The sequence below is a fragment of the Ursus arctos genome, unplaced genomic scaffold (assembly GCF_023065955.2).
Source record: "Ursus arctos isolate Adak ecotype North America unplaced genomic scaffold, UrsArc2.0 scaffold_3, whole genome shotgun sequence".
Taxonomy (NCBI): domain Eukaryota; kingdom Metazoa; phylum Chordata; class Mammalia; order Carnivora; family Ursidae; genus Ursus; species Ursus arctos.
The window spans coordinates 35,614,256-35,633,677 of record NW_026622985.1 but is presented as its reverse complement, the minus strand read 5'-3'; positions in this window follow the sequence as shown (position 1 = coordinate 35,633,677).

Genomic DNA, 19,422 nt, shown 5'->3' with positions numbered 1-19,422 from the left:
GGGGTTGACTGTGACTCCAAACGCCACTTAGCTCACACTCATTCTAAATCCCAGAATAATGGACAAATAATTAAGTAAAATCAGAAACTCTTTTCTGAAAGAACCAAAAAAATTTATAAAATTCTATTCACAGTGATCTGAAAAGAGAAGAGAAGAAAAGGAAAGAAAAGAAAAGAAGATAAAAATGAAATGAAAATCAGGAATGAAAAAGGGGGCATCACCTATACATCCTGCAGACATACAGGGTGATACGAAAAACTTTATGCCAATACCTGCAACCATTTAAATTAAATGAACAAGTTCCTTGAAAGACATAACATGCCAAATCTGGTTTGAGAAAAATCAGAAAATCTGATTCATCTTATCCCTTTTGAGTAAAAAAAAAAAACAAAAACAAAAAAACCTAAAGACTCAGTTAATGGTAAATTTAATAAACACTTAAGAGTGAGATAACCCCAATTCCAGACACCTTTATCAGAAAATAGAGAAGCAAGAAACTCTTGTCAACTCACTTTACAAGGTTAACATTACCCTCGTATCAAAACCAGAGGAAAGTATTACAAGAAAAGGAAGCGACAGATTAGTACTCTTCATTAACGCAGTCACAAATATCCTGAACAAAACAGTAAGGCCTCTCTGGGTTAGATGAGGTTATTTGAGTATGTTTGGTCAAGGATTATGCATAGAGTCTATGTGTGTTACTTCTCTGTTGAAGTGTTTATAGCTGATCTAAAACTCTCCAAAACTATTTCTTTCCCTCTGCTACACACCAGAGGCGATTTTTGAGATAGTAGCTGTTTCCTGGAATGAGGTTGTGGCTAAAGCAGAACGTCCAGCTAACCTGAAAAGGGCTTATTGTGTGAGAAAAAAACCAAAATAGCTTTATGGTGTAAAGCCACCGAGATTTTGGAGTTTTTTGTTAATGGAGCATATCCTATGCTACCCTGATGAATAAACTATGAGATCTGCATGTATGTCCATTCTAAATATCAATTTTGTGATGTTCATTAACCTATATTAATGTTATGGTGGTGTATCATCATGGGATTAATACATTTTAGATAAATTTCTATATACTCGGTAAAACATGACATCATTACAGACCAGTACCCCCAGAGACGTGATGAAAAGGCTTAGAAGGGAGCAAAAGAGATGAGTTTGGGTTTTTAGTTGATTCTAGGAGATAACACAATCCTCCTTCATATTTTAGTGATTCTTCTTGTTCTTCCTGACTGCTCTGGGTAACCACTGCCCAAAGTTCCACTTTTGCTTTATTATTCTCACTCTCATTACTGCCTTGATATTTTATCAATTTCTACATACTTCCTTTAACATCTACCTAGATGTCTTCCAACTCGATTTCCCCATCAGGGCCATTATTCCTGAGCGCTGTTGAAAGATTTATGTGCGTTACAGCATGTAGCTGTGCTCAAACTGTTATTCGTTACTCACGGATTCTGTATTTGCATATTTGCCTACTTACTAAAATTTATTTGTGATCCCCCAAATCAATACTGGTGTCATTCCTGTGGTCATTTGTGGACATGCATAGAATGGTAAAAAAACTTGAGCTGTCTGACATGCATGTTCCAAGCTGAGATGGAACAAGGTAGGGCTGTCTTATTTCAGCTCCCATACTGTCATCTTTGTGGTCTATTTAGTGCCATGGTTTTTCCTCTTTGGTGATTTTTGTTGGTGATTTTGCTATTCCAAATGGCCCCTAAGCGTAGTGTTGAAGTGCTGTCCAGTGTTCCTGAGAACAAGTATGCAGAACAAATACGTTTTAGATAAGCTTTGTTCAGGATGAGTTATAGTGCTGTTGTCCGTGTTAAAAAGAAAATCACAGGCCCAAAATGTTGTTACTTAAGCCAAGTCACCAAATCTGGACTTCATACCTAACCTAACTGCAGTTTTAACCTCCCTCAGAAATGTAGTCTTAATTGGTGGGTCGGGAATGTTCTGCTCAACTTCAGCGAGGAATGTCAGTCACATGGGCCCTCTCCATCCCCCAAAAGATGAGGTAATCTTACTAGACACACTGTCCTCCCCCCTAAGGGAAGGTGATTTTACCTGGAAAAATTCTTTTTTCTTTTGCTAATAACTTCTTGACCCACCTTCTTTTCTATAAAAGGATTCTATTTTGTACAACTCCTCCAAACTCCCTTCTATTTGCTAGATGGGATGCTGCCCAATTCATGAATTGTTTAATAAAACTAATTTTTAAAAATAAAGCACACTAATCTTAAAAGGAGATTTAAATGATTTTTTAATACACATATACACTTGTGAGACTACCAACTAAATCAAGATACAGAACATTGCAATAACGTTCCTTCATTTTTCTTCCCAGCCAATATCCCCAACCTGAGGTAAGCATTCTCCTGACACCCAATACTATCTATTTTGTCTGTTTTTTGAACTGCATGTAAATAGAATCACCCTGTATGTATGTACTCTTTGGTGTCCGTCACCTTTTGTTCAACATAATGTCTGTGTAACAGTTGTATTTATCAGTAGTGCATTCATTATATATTACTATGTAGCATTCCATTATGTGAATTAACCAAAATATATCTATCTATCTAATATGTCTGTCCCCAATTGGTAGCCATTTAGATTACTTCTAGTTTTAGGCTATGATGAATAAAATTGCTTTGAGTATCTCATGCATGTATTTTGGTGGACATGTAGACAATTTTTGTGAACATACAGCTAGGATTGGAACTGATGGATGTCCCTACACTGTAGGATAGATGTAGGTTAGGTGTGGTCAATTTTCCTAAATGGCTAAATGGCTCCCCCCTCCCATTAAGAATGTATGAAAGTTCTAGTCAATGCACACTCACCAGCATTTGCTATACAGTTTTCTGTTTGTTTGTTTTATGTTTTAGTCATTCCAAAGAGTATGAAATGCTACGTCATTATGGTTTGAATTTATATTTCCCTGATGGTTAACAATATTGGTCAGTTAATGCTATTTATTAATTAAATTAGTTAGTTTGCTATTCTTTTGTGTTCTGTTTAAGGAAATACTATTCATTCCAATGCCATGAAAGTATTCTATGCTATATTCCAGAAGCTTTAATGTTTTCTCTCTTAAATTTAGGGCTTTTGGTATAAAACTGTTCCAGCACTATTTTTTTTTTTTAAACAATCCATTAGCTTTTGAAATTTAAATAAAATGAATCTGTCTTAAATCAACTGGTCACGTACGTATGGTCTATCTCCATACACTTTTCTATTATGCTGGGTTCTTTGTCTATCCCTTGCACTAATATCATACTGCCTTGATTTTTATAATTTTATAGTAAGTGTTAAAATCTAGTGCCATAGGCCCTACATCGCTGTCCTTTTCAAAGTTTTCGAGTATTCTACATCTATGTAGAATACCAGCAACAAATTATGGGAAAAAGAAATTTACAGATAGCATTCATATTAGAATTTTTAAAACATTAAATGCTCAGATATAATCTTTTGAAGATGTCCAAAGCTTCTTCACTAAGAAGTATAAAATACTGATAAGTTTATAGTACCTGTATTTATTTGTATTGAAAGGTAGTATGAGTCTTCTAGGGCAGAAAGAGATTACATCCTGATAACAATAACCATATTATTTCTCATCTGCCCCAATTCTTTTCTCTTTGAGAAGATAGGAAAAGATTCAGATTAGATGTTTCCTTAACAGTACTGGGGTCTGTACTATGGGCCAGGAGTCATAAAAACGTGAATAGGAAGTTTAAATAGGAGAAGGATAGCTGTTTGACTTTCCCTTTTGAGAAAAGGAGAGAAAACTTTGCTCCCTAATGTAAACATTCCTTGAGAAGAGGAAAGGAATGAACTGGACTCTTACTTTTTATGATGTAAATAGATGTCTTTAGGGAAGAGAAGAGAAAAGCACCTTTGATTTACTAGTAAGGTTTTATCCTCATTGCTTTAGGACCTATCCCCTTGAAATATGAAAACTCACCTCTGTGAAAGTAAATCTCTTTAATTCTCACTATTCGGTTGTTATTTAATTTCCAAATCTTGTGTTTTACCCCAGGTTTAGTTTTCTTTCCTTCAGAAAGCCCTACCCATGCAAAAACATTTTAAAAATGTTCTCTATGGCTCCATCAATACTACTCAAATAAATTTAAAATATCTTAATAAATATCCATAGACAATATTTTCAAGATCTTAGTTATTAGCAAAATTATTTGTATATTCAATACAATTCCAATTCAAATCTCAGGTTATTTCCAGAGGAAATTGAAAGGTTGATTTAAAGATGTATAGATCATGGGGATACAATGTACAGCATAGGAAATACAATTAACGATATGTAACAGCTTTGTACAGTGACAGATGGTGGCTAGATTTATCATGGTGATCACTTTGTAATGTATATAAATGTCAAATCACTATGTTGTACACCAGAATCTAATATAATATTGTCCGACAACTACACTTCAACAAGAACAATGGGAAATTCAATTGACTTTTTTTTGTATATTTAACCTGTATCAATCTTGCTAAATTCACTTATTAATTTATTTGTTTCTTTGTAGATTATCTGGGGGCTTTCAATTGGTTGAAATTTTATGGTTCAGTCTCTTTTCTTTTCTTTTCTTTTCTTTCCCATCTTTTTCTTTTCCTTTTTTTTTCTTTTATTTTATGGGTTTTTTTTTTTTTGGTGGTTGTTTGTTTGTTTGTTTGTTTGTTTGTTTGTTTTGTCTTGGTGTATTGACAAAGATCTTCAACACAATACTGGATAGAATTCTGTTTCTAATCAGCTAGTCTTGTTCTGGATTTTAAAGAGAAAGTATTCAATATATCCCCATTAAGTATGATGACAAGAAATCGATTTTACTAGATACTCTTTTTCAGATTAAGGACGTTCTATTCCTAGCTTTTTTATAACATGAACAGAATTTTAATCTTTTTTAAAATGCTGTTTTTTCCGTCTATTGAAATTTGTCTTATTAATGTGGCAAATTAACATGTTTGTTTTTCAAATATTAAACTGATCCTGCATTCCCGAAATAAAAATAGTTTCTAATGTAAAACAGCAGCATGTCCATATAATATTATGCATATAATGGTTATGTATAACATATACTCATACATATATTCATGGTTAGATTTATTTGGTAATATTTTGTTAAGGATTTTAAAATTTATATTCACACAAGACACTGCCTGTAATATTACCTTCTTTTAATGTCCTTACAAGAATTTGGTAGTTTTGGTATCAGGGTTGTGCTAGATTCACGGAAATGATTGGGAAATCTTTCATTTTTCTCTGTTGCGTCAAAGAGTTTGTATAAAATTCATATTATTTCTTCCGTAAGTGTTTGAAAAGATTTGGCAGTCATCCTTGCCTTCATTGTAGGAAGGTTTCAATTACATTAACAGGAAAAAGATTTTTCAGATTTCCAATTTCTTTTTCTATTAGCTTCATTGTTATATTTTTCAAGAATTTAAAAAATTTTACCAATCTGTTAAATTTGCAATAACTTCTGAATTTTTTAAAAGATTTATTTATGAGGAACCTGGGTGGCTCGCTTGGTTGGGCATCTGCCTTTGGCTCAGGTCATGATCTTGGGGTCCTGGAACGAAGCCCTGCATCAGGCACCCTGCTCAGCGGGGAGTCTGCTTCTCTCTCTGCCCCTCTCCCACTCATGTTCTCTCTGATTTATTTATTTATTTATTTGAGAGAGAGAGAGCATGAGTGGGAGGGGTAGAGGGAGAGGGAGAGAGAATCTCAAGCAGACTCCACCCTGACTGTACACCCAGAAGCGGGGCTCGATTCCAGGACCCTGAGATCATGACTTGAGCCAAAATCAAGAGTCAGATGCTCAACTGACTACACCATCCAGTTTTTTAAATGTGTGTTTTCTCTGAGTTTTTTAAATGTGTGAAAAATATCTTTCTCCCTTTTAGTAATGATGTCTCCCTTTCCATTCTGGATAGTTTAATTTGTGCTTTCTCAATTTTTCTAATTTCTGGATCAAACTTCCAAGGGGTTATCAATTTTTAAAATATTTTCAAAGTAGTAACTATTGATCATTGTAGGTCTGCTTTTTATTTAATTATATTCTTACTTTTATTATTTCCTTCTTTTTATGTTTTTTACATTTATTTTTCCTTTTCTACCTTCTTGAGATAAAAACTTCATTTTTCCATTTTCCATTTTTCTAATATATGAATGTAAAGCTAAGCACTTAACCGTACTCCTCAAATTTTGTCATATATTAATATTATGTTCAGTTCAAATGCCTTCTAATTTTTACTGTGATTTTTTTCTTACCTTTTGAGGTGTTTAGAAAGATGTTAGTTAATACATACATTTGGGAGATTTTCTGCTTCTGTTTCTGCTTTAGATTTTCAACTTATTATTCCATTATTCAATCCTTCGTAATTTTTGGAGACATGCTTTAATGGTCTAGTATGTGGTCTATTTTTGGTAAAGATTCTTATGTACTTAAAAAAATAGGTAATTCAACAATTGTACTATGAAGTAATCTAAACATGTTATTTAGATCACAGTGGTTAATAGTATTATTCAGATATTTTATATTGCTGCTGATGTTTTTGTCTGCTTGTTTTAATAATTGTTGAGAGAGTTGTGTTAGTATCTTATTTGTATTAACATCACTAGTATTTTTATGCTTCCTGGTGGATTGACTCTTATCATCAGATGTCCATCTTTAACTCTGCTAATACCACCTGCAGCAAAGTTTTGTCTTATAATAATATAACCACATGAGCTCTCTTTTGGCTAATATTTGCATGGTATATACTTTTTCATTCTTTTTATTTCAGCCTGTTAATTTTCCTACTTTTAGTGTGTTTACTGTGAATAGAATATATTAAGCCATTTAAAAATCTGTCTCACCAATTTCTTTTAATTTTCATCACTATTTCATCACAATGTGATTACTGGTAGAGTTGGATTTAATCTACCATCTTGTATATTTTCAATTTTTGTTTCGTCTGCTTTGTTCCAATTTTCCTCTTTTCTGCCTTTTTGTTGTATTAAACAATTATTTTAAAAGTTGTTTGCGTGGAACCAGAAAAGACCCCAAATCGCCATGGAAATGTTGAAAAAGAAAAACAAAGCTGGGGGCATCACGTTGCCTGATTTCAAGCTATACTACAAAGCTGTGATCACCAAGACAGCATGGTACTGGCACAAAACAGACACATAGACCAATGGAACAGAATACAGACTCCAGAAATGGACCCTCGACTTTATGGTCAACTAATCTTTGACAAAGCAGGAAAAAACATCCAGTGGAAAAAAGACAGTCTCTTCAATAAATGGTGCTAGGAAAATTGGACAGCTATATGCAAAAGAATGAAACTTGACCACTCTCTCACACCATACACAAAGATAAACTCCAAATGGATGAAAGACCTCAATGTGAGACAGGAATCCATCAAAATCATAGAGGAGAACATAGGCTGTAACATCTTTGACATCGGCCACAGCAACTTCTTCCATGACACGTCTCCAAAGGCAAGAGAAACAAAAGAAAAAATGAACTTGTGGGACTTCATCAAGATAAAAAGCTTCTGCACAGCCAAGGAAACAGTCATCAAAACAAAGAGGCAACCCACAGAATGGGAGAAGATATTTGCAAATTAAACTACAGATAAAAGGCTGGTATCCAATATCTATAAAGAACTTCTCAAACTCAATACATGAGAAATAATCAAATCAAGAAATGGGCAGAAGATACGAATAGACACTTTTCCAATGAAGACATACAAATGGCTAACAGACACATGAAAAAAATGTTCAAAATCATTAGCCATCAGGGAGATTCAAATCAAAACCACTTTGAGGTACCACCTTATGCCAGTTACAATGGCAAAAGTTGACAAGGCAGGAAACAACAAATGTTGGAGAGGATATGGAGAAAGGGGAACCCTCTTACGCTGTTGGTGGGAATGCAAGTTGGTACAGCCATTTTGGAAAACAGTGTGGAGGTCCCTCAAAAAGTTAAAAATTGAGCTACCCTATGATCCAGCCATTGCACTACTGGCTATTTACCCCAAAGATACAGACGTAGTGAAGAGAAGGGCCATATGCACCCCCAATGTTCATAGCAGCATTGTCCACAATAGCTAAACTGTGGAAGGAGCCGAGATGCCCTTCAACAGATGAATGGATAAAGAAGATGTAGTCCATATATACAATGGAATATTACTCAGCCATCAGAAAGAACGATTACCCAACATTTGCAGCAACATGGATGGGACTGGAGGAGGTTATGCTAAGTGAAATAAATCAAGTGGAGAAAGACAATTATCATATGGTTTCACTCATTTGTGTAACATAAGGACTAGCAGGGAGATTGGTAGGAGAAGGAAGGGAAGAATGAAGGGGGGGTAAACAGAAGGGGGAATGAACCATGAGAGACTGTGGACTCTGGGAAACAAACTGAGGGTTTCAGAAGAAGGGGGGATGGACTAGCCCGGTGATGGGTATTATGGATGGCACGTACTGCCTGGTGCACTGGGTGTTATACACAAACAATGAATCATGGAACACTTCATCAAAAACTAATGATGTACTGTATGGTGACTAACATAACATAATAAAGAATTAAAAAAAAAAAAAAGTTGTTCTATGGGGCACCTGGGTGGCTCAGTCAGTTAAGCATCTGCCTTCGGCTCAGGTTGTGATCCCGGGGTCCTGCCTGCTTCTCCCTCCCCCTCTGCCACTCCCCCTCTTGCGTGCTCTCATGCACTCTGTCAAATAAATAAATAAAATCTTTAAAAATAAAAATAAATAAATAAAAGTCGTTCTATTTTATCTCTTCTAACTTTTTACCTATACCCTTTGTACTAATCTTTAAGTGGTCATGTTGCCCATTATGAGTTATCCTTGAGCTTCTTTCAGACTATGTCATATTAGTAATTTTACCATTTTATGGATAATTCAGAAATCTTTTGACAGTTTAAATTCATTCGCCAATCTCCTGCCCTCCTGCCCTTGGGAAGGTGACAGAGGAAACTGTCTACACCTGCACGGGGCACCAACTCAAGTCAGACATTGCCAACATCTGGACTGGATGTTGAATCAAGACTTTACCACAGCCTACAGAAGTATTATAGAGTTGAAAATGCTGAAGGGGTTGGTGTTACATGATATCCTGACAGAGATAACACCTGTTTGTGCAGAGCTGACTTCCATCTTCAGTTCGAGTACATTTATTGACCAAAATGGCAGACAGTGAGTACAGACTTTGTGTTGGCACCAATGAGAAGATTTAGCTGAGTTCCCTCACTGCGCTTTCCAGGTCACGAGGGACCTGACTGTCACAGAGGCCTAAAGCTGAGGACCACTCGCCACAATTTGCAGGCCCCGCAGTGACTGGAGAACAGGGGACTCAGTTGAGGGATGAACAGCTGCCCAGGCCAGGGAATGAAGCCACAGTCACCTCAAGTTTTGGAAAACTCTGTTCCAGACATGGGGAGCAAAAGTTTAAAGAGCATCATGTTTGTGGCTGTTTGGAGCGGGTATATACAAAACAATCCTAAAGTACGGCTCTATTATCACACTGCCCATTTGTGTTTTACAGGGAAAAAGAACAAGCAAAATGCCTTTTTTTTTAGCCTTAAGGCTTTAACCATTCAGTTGCTTGGATGACAGGAAATTGGCCTATATCCCATTTCAGTCTAGAACATAAGTTTTCCAAATCTCACATGGTGCCAGTGGCTTCTAACTCAAGATAAACAGCATCTCCAAAACTCAGTGTATAAATCTAGTGGCTCAGATGGTTAAGTGTGTGCCTTTGGCTCAGGTCACAATCCCAGGGATCTGGGATCAAACCCCGCATCGGGCTGCCTGGTTAGTGGGGAGCCTGCTTCTCCCTCTCCTTCTACTGCTCCCCCTGCTGTGCTCTCTCTGGCAAATAAATAAATAAAATCTTTAAAAAAGTAAAAGTATATAAATCTAATCTGTGGCACCATCTCTGTTTCTATTTTAAATAGGTGTTAATGAATTTCTGGCCCAAATTATTATACTCTTCTTCTTTTTTTTTTTTTAAGATTTTATTTATTTATGTGAGAGAGAGAGATAGAGAGACAGCGCCTGCGCAGAGGGAGAAGCAGAAGCAGATTCCCTGCTGAGCAGGGAGCCAGATGCTGGGCTCCATGGGGGACTCTGGGATCATGACCTGCCCACGGCAGATATTTAACTGACTGAGTCACCCAGACACCTCCCCAAACTATTGTATTCTTATAAAACAGCCTCACTACTCTTACTTTAAAAATGTCTTTTTACTTGTCCTCTACTAGCAGGTTCCTAATTGTGGTGTAGACATTGAAGGGTCACTTTATGCCCGTGGGGGCAAAGCTACCTAGTGTTCCCTCGTTAATGCAGGGAGGGCAGCTGTAATGTGATGTGAGGAGGTGAGCTCAGGCTGGACTGTAAACCTGCAGGTGCTGGAAGGATGAGACCGTGTACAGCTAACAGTTTATTTTACAGCAAACAGGCTCCTTTTATGATAGTGTTCTTCTCAATAAATTAAAGCAGCTTAAAAAAAAAAAATGGGGCACCTGGCTGGCTCAGGGGTAGAGCATGCAAGTCTTGATCTCGGGATTGTGAGTTTGTTTTGTTTCTTTTCTTTTTCTTTTTTTTCTTTCTTTCTTTTTTTTTTTTTTTTTACCAAGAAACGTTTTATTTTACTTGCAGTAACTTTTTGTTAATTGCCCAAAATCGTGTTTTGTTTTTGCCATTTAAACATTATCTCACAATCCCATTCTGAAAGACAAATGTTCATTAAAAACAAAGCAAAAGTAGGGGCGCCTGGGTGGCACAGCGGTTGGGCGTCTGCCTTCGGCTCAGGGCGTGATCCCGGCGTGATGGGATCGAGCCCCACATCAGGCTCTTCTGCTGTGAGTCTGCTTCTTCCTCTCCCACTCCCCCTGCTTGTGTTCCCTCTCTCGCTGGCTGTCTCTATCTCTGTCGAATAAATAAATAAAATCTTTAAAAAAAAAAAAAAACAAAAAAAACAAAAAAACAAAGCAAAAGTAAAAATTCACAACCTTAATTACCTAGAAGATTTGTCACTTAAAGAAGGCTTAAAGGCAAAAATGGGGCAGCAGAAGAGGGGCTTTCTTATAAGCTTTTTCACAAGTGTCACATTTTCTCCTAAAAGGGGAGGATTTCTAAACAAAGGTGAAAGAGCTTAAACAGAAACACTCCTAAGAAGCAACTTCACAGAACTATCAACATTATTAAGACAACACTAACCAGTTTCATTGTAGCCTCTTCCCTCATCCCCACCCCCCACCCCCTACCCAGAGTGTCCACCTAGGACTAGAACACGTTTTGTGTCAGACAGAAGAGAATTCCAAATCCCAGTGAAATTATGCCAAAAACCCACAGGCATCTTCCCTGCCCTCCCTCTGTGTTCTTCTGAGATCCCCTAGCCTGGGCTCTGATCAGTGGAAAAGGGCCAACCAAGGTTGTGAGGGGAAGGGGCCCACACCCGTGTGGCCTCATTATACATATTCATTAGAAATGCTGCCCTGCAAAGGGTGACTTTGGAAAATGCAACCCACGAGGTGGGAGAGAACACTGACATCCTTTAAATAACCTCCCCTTGTTTTGATGTCACGTTCCAAACCCCTCTGGTCCCCTATCGGAGGAGAAATGTTAGGGTCTCAAGGATGTCTTAGATCTACCTGTTAGCATGAGGTAGTGCAGGCTGGATCAGGCCCTGCTATGACCTCCTGCTGTTCCCTATGTATTTTTCATTTCTACGTTTGTTATAACTCAAGAAGACATTGATTGTTTCTGATTTAAACAGGTAATTCTTTTGTGTTCACCTACATGTTTACGTCTCGGATACTTTTTGTTCCTTTCCACAGTGTTATATGTCTCCATCTGGTATCAGTTTATTTCAGCCTGAATAATTTATTTTAGTCTTTCTTGTCCCGTGGGTGTGCTGACAATTATTTCAGCTTCAGTGTGTCTATAAGCATCTTTACTTCACTTTCATTTTAAATGATATTTTTGCTGAGTATAAAATTATCATCTGTTAGTGGTTGGGTTTTTTTCCCCTTTTGTTGCATGAAGATGTCATTCACTTGTCTTCTGCTTCCAGTGTTTCTTTCGAAAATTTGTCAGCTTTCTCCCTTCCTTCCATCCTTCCTTCCTTCCTTCCTTCCTTCCTTCCTTCCTTCCTTCCTTCCTTTCTTTCTTTCTTTCTTTCTTTCTTTCTTTCTTTCTTTCTTTCTTTCTTTCTCTGTCTTTCTTTCAAAATTTATTTATTTGAGAGAGAGCATGAGTGGGGGGCGGGGGGCGGGGGGTGGGTCAAGCAGACTCTCCGCTCAGTGCAACGTCTGACTTGGGGCTCCATCCCAGGATCCTGAGATCATGACCTGAGCCAAAATCGAGTTGGAGGCCTATCCAACTGAACCTCCCAGGCGGCCCAGCTTTATTTCTATTACTACAACTTGAACGGGTCTTTTTCTCTGGCTGCTTTTATGAGAATTTCTTCATTTTTATTTTGAGCAGTTCTACTATAACATGTCTAATGTGTGGTTTTCTTTATTTATCCTGCTTGGAGTTTCTCGAAGTTCTTGAATCTCTGTGTTTATATATTTTGCCAGTTCAGGGAAATTCCTGGATATCATTTCCAATATTGTTTCTGTCTTATTTTCCTTCTCCTTCTCTCTTCCATCTGGGTCCCCAATTACACTTATAATAAACTGAGTCCTTTTTCACTTCGTTTTTTATTTCTTTTCCAGGCATCTTGTTGGTAATGTATAGAAATGCAACTGACTTTTGTGTGTTGATTTTGTATCTTGCAAGTTTACTGAATCCATTGAGTAGTTCTAACAGTTTTTGGGCTGAGTATTTAGAATTTTATACATACATATATATAAATATACACACATACACATAAGATCGTATCATCTGCAAATAAAGACAAATTCATTTCTTCCATTCTAATATGTATGATTTCAATTTTTTTTTTATCTTACCTGGTTGCTCTAGCTAAGACTTCTAGTACTCTGTTGAGTAGGAGTGGGGAGAGCAGAGAACTTGTCTTGTTCCTGACTTTCAAGGAAAAGCTTTTAAGCTTTGGCCATTGTGAATGACATTAGCTGTGGCTTGTCATATATGGCCTTTATTATGTTGACGTATGTTCCTTCTATACCTAATTTGTTGAGGGTTTTATTATGAAAGGATATTGTATTTTGTCAAATGCTTTTTCTGCATCTATTGAAATGGTCATATGATTTTTACCTTTCATTCAATTAATATGGGGTATCATATTCATAGGTTTGTATATTTTAAACTATTCTTTCATCCCAAGGATAAACACCATTGATCATGATCCTTTAAATGTGTTACTGAATTCAATTTGCTAATTTTTTTCCAAAGAAGGCATACAAGTGGCCAGCAGGTACATGAAAAGATGCTCAACATTACTAATCATCAGATAAACACAAACCAAAGCCACAATGAGATACCACCTCACATTTGGTACAATGGCTATCATCAAAAAGACAAAAGATAACAAGTGTTGACAAAGATGTGGAGAAAAGGGAACCCTTGTGCACTGTTCGTGAGAATGTAAATTGGTATAGCCACTACGGAAAACAGTACAAAGTCTCCTTAAAAAAAAAATTAAAAGTAGATCTACCATATGATCCAGGAATCCTACCTGTGGGTATATATCCAAAGGAATGAAAACAGGATATTGAAAAGATATCTGCACTCCCATGTTTATTGCAGCATTATTCATAGTAGCCAAGATGTGGAAACAACCTGTGTCTGTCAGTGAATGAATAGATAAATATGTATGTATACACTACTGATATGCACACACACACACAGCCATGATAAAGAAAGAAATCCTGCCATTTGTGACAACATGGATGAAATTTGAGGATATTATGCTAAGTGAAGTAAGTCAGCCATTGAAAGATAAACACTGTACGATACCACTTACTTGTGAAATCTAAAAAAGCTGAACTCATAGAAACAGTAAAATGGTGATTACTGGGGGCTGTGGGGTGGAGGAAATAGGGAGATTTTGTACAGTACAAACTTCTAGTTAGAAGATGAGTAAGTTCTGGGTACTAGTGTATAGCATTGTGATAGAGTTGACACTACTGTATTGTATACTTAAAAATTGCAGAGAGTAGACCTTAAATGTTCTGTCTCTTAAATTCGTTTCTGTCGCATTTTATATTTCCCCAAAATAAACTGTAATTATGTGACATGATGGACGCGTTAGCTAATGCTACAGAAGTAATCATATTGTAATATATATATATGTGTGTCAAGTCAACACACTGTATACCTTAAACTTATACAAGGTCAATTATACCTCAAAAAAGCTGGAAAAAATTGTGGAGGCTCACCTCTAGAGTTTACAGTCTAGTCACAATGAGAGAACCCACACATTAGTAACCCCCAGGCATATTTAAAAAGCAACATCAAAAAAGGTGCTAATTGGTGGAAAATGCTAAAGCAGGCAAGAGATTGACTAAATGAGCAAATCAAGATTTGGACCAGGTGTTGAAGTAGAGGAAGCCTTGTAGTAGTAGCAGGAGTGAAGAAGTTATTTTCAATTGGAAGAAGCACTTGAACAGAAGGAGAGAATAGGAGGCAGATAGATTCTCATGTTTTGTTTTAGAGGAACAAACAGACATAGAAAGTTCAGGCTGTTCGCAATACTTACGTATTACCTGATCATCTCACGGACAGCATGTCTTTGTTCTGCTAAAAAAAAGAAAAAGAAAAACAATACATTTACTCCAATTCCTGCAAATTTAGTTGCTATTGTCAACTACCCATCTCCCTCACATTCTTTTGCTAAGCAGTTTTACTTCAAGCTTTGCGTCTGTGTTCTACCGATTTTGTTTTGGACACTCTGTTCGCTGCTGCCCTAATTCTGTACAACTTACAGACACCGTTCCGCAATATTTCTCTCATTTGTTCTCACGTGTCCTGGCCAGCTGACTTGTGACGCTAGGAATTCAGCTTTTCAGCGTGAGCAGACTGGCTGTGTTTCAGGACATCAGTGTAGTTCTTTCTGAAGGCAACGAAGATGAAGAACTTTGGGAGGGCTTTAGTCTAAGATGGACAACTTTAGTTTCAGGTCGTACCACACTGACTCCCGTCAGCTCTCTGTGGTTTACTGAACTTATCTCTGTGTACCTTACTCTGCTGGCTTGGACGCGGCCTTCTTAACTTCATCTACCTCCAGCTTTATACCTACAGTGTGGCCGCCGGCCAGCACCTCACTTCTTTGTAGAATATTCAGGAAAAATGGGTCTTATACAATTGTTTTATTTTTTTTCTTAACCACTGTGATTCATGTGGTTTTGAGAGTTGAGTGCTGCAAGCAAAGTTAAAAGTCTATTTGCCTATTTTTGCATTCGTTGATGGATTTTATATAAAACAATTTTTAAAATGTAAAGGTAAGCTCAACTGTAGGTGTTAATTATTGGATACATTTTAGTCATTCCAGCCGAAACATGTGTACTAACACATTGTGCAAATCTACAAATTTATTTAGCACAATAATCATCATTCTGAACTGCTGAGGCATTTTTTTAAAAGATTTATTTATTTGAGGGGGACGGAGGGGCAGAGGGAGAGGGAGAGAGAGAATCTTGAGCAGACTCCCTGCTGAGTGGAGAGCCGGACATAGGGTTCCATCTTACCACCCTGAGATCGTGACCCAAGCCAAAAACAAGAGTCGGATGCTTAATCCACTGTGCTGCTCAGGTGCCCCTTGGGTTTTTTTTTGGTTTGTTTGTTTTTTCTTTTTGTACAGCCTTTGCTAACAAAGCCCCAGAAGTCATGTAGCATCTTTCCCGGCACATTCTGTTCATAAACAAAGCCTTCCCCAGGTTCAAGTAGAAGAATCATAGACCCCTCATCATGGGAGAAGTCAAATAACTAGTTTTATGTCAAGGAATTTGTATAAATGTTTAATAATCACAATTGCAGACTCTTTCTGTCCAAAATCCAGGTTGGGTTTTTTGTGGGTGTTTTTGATAGATTGCATTATTGGCCCTGTTCTTCATCTATCCCTTTAATGACGACCAACCTGTCCTAGTCAGCTCCATCTGCTATAACAAAATACGAGAGACTGTGTGACTTAAACAGCAGACATTTTCAAAACCACAATGAGAGACCACCTGTTCACAGCAGTCAGAATGGCTAAAATTAACAACTCAGGAAACAACAGATGATGGTGAGGATGCAGAGAAAGGGGAACCCTCTTACACTGTTGGTGGGAATGCAAGCTGGTGCAGCCACACTCTTGAAGACAGGATGGAGATTCCTCAAAAGTAAAAATAGAGCTTCCTACAACCCACCAATTACACTACTAGGTATTTATGCAAAGGATACAAACATAGTAATTTGAAGGGGTATGCACCCCAGTGTTTATAGGCACAATGTCCACAATAGCCAAACTATGGAAAGAGCCCAGATGTTCATTTATGGATGAATGGATAAAGAAGATGTGTGTGTGTGTGTGTGTGCGCGCGCGCACACGCGCGCACAATAATGGAATATTACTCAGCCACCAAAAAGAATGAAATCTTTCCATTTGCAATGACATGGATGGAATTAGAGGGTATTATGCTAAGCAAAGTAAGTCAGTCAGAGAAAGACAAACACTATATGATTTCACTCATGTGGAATTTAAGAAACAAAACAGATGAACATAGGGGAAGGGAAGGAAAAATAAGATAAAAACAGAGAGTGAGGCAAACCATAAAAGACTCTTAAAGAGAGAGAACAAACTGAGGGTTGCTAGAGGGATGGTGGGTGGGGGAACGGGGTAATTGGGTGATGGGTATTAAGGAGGGCACTTGATGTAATGAGCACTGGGTGTTATATGCAACTGATGAACCACTGAATTCTACCTCTGCAACTAATTAAAAAAAAAAAAACAGCAGACATTTATTTCTCATAGTTCTGAAGCTTGGGAGTCCAGGGGGCTAACAGATTTGGTTACTTGAAGGCTCTCTTCCTGGCTTGCAGGAATCTGCCTTTTTACTGTATCCTCACCTGGCAGAGAGATGATGCTTTGATGTCTCTTCCTCTTTATATAAAAGCACAGATCTTATTGTGGGTACTAATTATTAAGCTAATTATTACCCAAAGGCCCCACATCCTAATACTATTACCTTGGGAGTTAGGGCTTCAACATATGAATTTTTATGGGGACACAAACATTCAGTCCACAGCACAACCCTTCCATGTGACTTTGCAGTCCCTTCCACTCCTCCATAGGAAGAGTAATTTTTTCCTGCCCATTGACTTTGTCCTTGAACATGCAGACCTGCATTGGTCAATGATGTATTAGCAGCAATAACCTAAGCAGAATTTGAAATGCTCTTTTTTTTTTTTTAAAGATTTTATTTATTTATTTGACAGAGATAGAGACAGCCAGCGAGAGAGGGAACACAAGCAGGGGGAGTGGGAGAGGAAGAAGCAGGCTCATAGCAGAGGAGCCTGATGTGGGGCTCGATCCCATAACGCCGGGATCACGCCCTGAGCCGAAGGCAGACGCTTAACCGCTGTGCCACCCAGGCGCCCCTGAATTTGAAATGCTCTTGAGTCATGGGCCTGCCTTTTTGAGCCTCTGCCACTGCCATCAGGAGAACATTACCCACGTTTACTAGAGTCTGAGAGGAGGATGAGACAGACATGTGTTGAGCACATCTGTCCCAGTTGCCACAATCTGAAGAAGAAGCACACCAACCAGTCTGCAGAATTCTAGGGAGAAGCAGAGCTGCCAGCCAAGCTCCTCACAGGCCATACCCCAGCAGATCTACAAAGAAGTGATATTTTAAGGCACTTAGTTTTGAGGTGGGTTTTTTTTTATGAAGCAACAGTCATCCAAAACAGTCTTAAGTTATTAAAGTATATCTTGTGTTCCATGGTGGAATTGCAAAATATTTTTCACATATGTCCTTTATAATATTTCCTTCCAAGTATATTCCCAAGTTTTTGCTTATACATTGTTACTTGGAATGAAATATTCACCATTGTATTTTTCTTTAATTAAAATTTTTTTTTTATTTTACGTAAAGGGGCTTGAACGTGGGGTTTGAACACACGACCCTGAAATCAAGACCTGAGATGAGATCAAGAGTCAGACACTTAACTGACTGAGCAACCCAGGTGCCCCTCACCATTGTGTTTTAACTGTAAATAGCAAACCAATTAAGACTTTTTAAAAAATATTTTTTATTTTTTTATTTATTTAACAGAGAGAAAGAGCAAATACAAGCAGGGGGAACAGGGAGAGAGAAGTAAGGTCCCTGCTGGGCAGGGAGCCCAATACTGGGCTTGATCCCAGGACCCTGAGATCATGACCCAAGCTGAAGACAGACGCTTTAACTGGCTAGGCCACCCAGGCACCTCAGCAATTAAGATTTAAATATTAGTTCTGTGTCTAGATACCTTACTGAATTTTCTTATAATTACTAACACCTTTTCAATATTGGTTATAAAAAACTGCATTCGAGGGGTGCTTGGGTGGCTCAGTCATTAAGCGTCTGCCTTCGGCTCAGGGCGTGATCCCGGCGTTCTGGGATCGAGCTCCACATTGGGCTCCTCCACTGGGAGCCTGCTTCCTCCTCTCCCACTCCCCCTGCCTGTGTTCCCTCTCTCGCTGGCTGTCTCTTCCTCTGTCAAATAAATAAATAAATAAATAAAATCTTTTAAAAAAATAAAAAACTGCATTCTATTTTGTATAGATACTAGATGATTATATTTAAATCTATGTTTCACTGTATTCAAATCCAACACCATATTTCCATGCACAATGTCTTTACCTGTAAGTTATTATTTCAAGTCATCTTTTATGTAACTGGACTATATCCTCAATAAACTCTATGCAGGCATAATTTATATGCAATAAAACACACATATTTTAAGTGTACAGTTTAATGAGTTTTGACAAATGTATACAACTAGGTAACCACTACTATACTCAAGAAACAGAATGTTTCAATTACTCTATAAGACTCCTTTTTGCTCTGTGGACTCAAACTCTATCCTGAACCCCAAAGCATACGTTGATCTCCTTCTTGTCACAATAGATTAATTCTGTCTCTTCTAGAATTTGGTAAAATTAGAATCATGCAGTGTGCTCTTTTGTATCTGGTTTCTTTTGCTCAACATAATATTTCTGCAATTCAACTATGTTGCTGTGAGTATTGGTAGTACTGTTATTATTTCTTAAATTGTCAAGTAAATGTTCAACATCTTTTCATTACTGAGTAGCCATTCAGATATCTTGTGTGAAATATCTATTTAAATCTTTTGCCTATTTTTAAAGTGTGTTGTCTGTGTTTTTATCAATTAGTGGAAGTTCTGTATATCTTCTGAATTGTAGAACATGTCACATGTGTTGTAAAAATTTTCTTGTGTATGCC